The sequence below is a fragment of the Montipora capricornis genome, chromosome 8 (genome assembly GCF_036669925.1).
Source record: "Montipora capricornis isolate CH-2021 chromosome 8, ASM3666992v2, whole genome shotgun sequence".
Taxonomy (NCBI): Eukaryota; Metazoa; Cnidaria; class Anthozoa; order Scleractinia; family Acroporidae; genus Montipora; species Montipora capricornis.
In genome coordinates, this window is record NC_090890.1 from 39,925,021 (window position 1) to 39,927,520 (window position 2,500).

A 2,500-nucleotide genomic window follows, 5' to 3' on the forward strand; every position below is an offset into this window, starting at 1 on the left:
CAATCCAAATATATAGACTGCAGTCCATATTCCCATTAATTTTTATATTCTGACAAGATTGATTAATTAACAATTATTTGCCGAAGGCGAAGTGATTATCGGTGAATATTCACCCATAATCACTGAGCCTGAGGCTTGTTTAGTATAAATACACAGGTGATTATTTCAAAAAAGAGAAAAAAAACATTTCAACGCAAAATTATCTTCACTTACAGTGGCAAAACAACTATTGGCAGCCATTTTGTCCGTTGAGGTGATTATCGGCTGATAATCCGAGATAGCGAGCCAATGTGAGCGCGCAATTTTGTATAATCACCTGTGTGTTTATACTAATAATAATTATTGTCACTTCTTCTAATGTGAAAATTGCATGTTCACTTTTCATGAAACCATACATCGATCTATGGAAATCAGATCGCAAAAGTGTCCTAATTGTGCAGTATGCTCAAAAACCAAACAGCATCATGGAACCTGCATTCTCATTTTGGTCCAATTTTCCTGTAGTTATTACCCTCATCAAACGAAAAATTGAGCAGGCTGACTTGCCTGTGGTCAAGGTGGATATAATCATCAGTGAATGGATGGGTGACTGTCTATTGTACTAGTCCATGTTGGACACTGTGTTATTTGCCAGGGACAAGTGGCTGGTAAGTATTTTGCATCATCTCATTTAAGTTATGAATTTTCATCCCACCAGACCTCTCATGTGCTATCACTGCCATTTCTTTTAATACTAAAGGTTCAAAAACAGGAGAATGTGTAGGGATTATTACTAAATATTATTATTATTATTATTATTATTATTGTTATTATTATTATTATTTTATTATTTATTTATTTATTATTATTTGTTATTTCTATTATTTATTATTATTTTTTCTATTTTTTTTTCTTTAGAAGTTTTAAACAGTTTTAAAATGGAGAAATATCTATATTGCTTGTAAATTTATAGTTCTTACCTTTTGGAGATATTTTGGAAATAAAGTGATTATTATATTTTAAAGAGAATATTCTCTTTAACAGCTTTTTAATGCATTGCGTTCACTGCTAAAATAACTGGTTAGCAACTTGCTTCTGTGGCGTAAAAAGATTGTTAAAACTAGCATTGTAAAGTTTGGAAGCTCAAAGCTACAATACTTTGTATGCTTTAGGATGTTTTGAAGGTTACTACGATTCTCAGGTGAGTATGACACAAGGGAAGTTTGGTGACAAATTTTCAGCGTTAAAGTTACCATGTTGTCAAGGGCAACTTCCTTCATTTCCAAGAGTAACTTTTAGGGCCTTGACGTCACGAGCGAGCGATGAGCCCGCCATCTACAAATGGTAACGGATAAATTCAAACTGGCGACCATTACCAGTTAAATGACGTCAAACCCCGAAAGTTACCCTTGGAAACGAAGCAAGTTGCGCTTGACAACATGGTAACTTTAATGATGAAACTTTGTCACCAATTTCCCTAGTGTCATACTCAACTGAGAATCATATTACTTAACCCATTGATTTCTGTGCCACCCCTTACTGATGAGTAAAATTGTCTGGCATTGGACAGGGTAAAATGTATTATTGATGTCTCACTCCTTGGAGTCAATGGGTTAATCAACAGAGGTCATTCTTCCAAGGATAAATAATTGATTATAGCTGTACACTAAATAATAGGTTTACATTATTCCCAACTAGCAGGTGTACTGTACTCTTTGGAGCATCAAAATACCTTTTCCATTCCATCATAGAAATCTGGTGGGTTGTTGTTTCCCGATAAGGCACAGCTTTACCTCTGTGCAATTGAAGACAGGCAGTACAAAGAAGATAAAATTTATTGTAAGTGTAGTCCTACTAATGGCTGTGTTGTTGCTTTTTTATTTATTTTTTGTGTCTTTTCCCTTTCATTTATTGTTGCTGATAGTCAATGCCGTGATCCATTTTCAGGGTGGGACAGTGTTTATGGATTTGACATGAGCTGCATTAGGAAGGTGGCCTTAACTGAACCATTGGTAGATGTTGTTGAGGCCAAACAAGTCGTTACTAACTCCTGTGTGGTCAAGGTAACAGTGACTGTTACATACCTCAATGTAATCTCATTACAAATTGACAATGTTTTGTTGTGTGGAGGCACAGTGGTATAGTGGGTCAGTTTTTGACTCATTACGAGTAACAGAAGCGTATAGAACTTGGGAGCCATACGAATGGATCAGACTGGAAAGTTTGATATTATGGTTTGGTGCCTTGAAACAAATTCTACTGAACCAATGCCAACATCTAAGATAATGTACATTTATCTTGACAAGAGGTGCAGTGTACCAACTAATTTTCAGTTTGCAAACAATGTGACTGTCACTTGCTATGAATATCACTGATGATGTCTCATCTCTACTACACGTACAGCAGCTGTAAGCGACCAGGTTAATAATTGTTGAACTTACAGGTCCATTGATATAATACTGATTTCTTATTAATTACATGTACATCATCCACTTTGTTGTTCTTTTCAGGGTTCTCAGTA

At 35.3% G+C, this 2,500-nt stretch overlaps 1 pseudogene; it reads left to right on the forward strand.

The window, feature by feature from the left end:
- LOC138060617 (protein arginine N-methyltransferase 1-like) overlaps positions 1-2,500 on the forward strand; it is a 9,228-nt pseudogene that overhangs the window by 3,692 nt on the left and 3,036 nt on the right.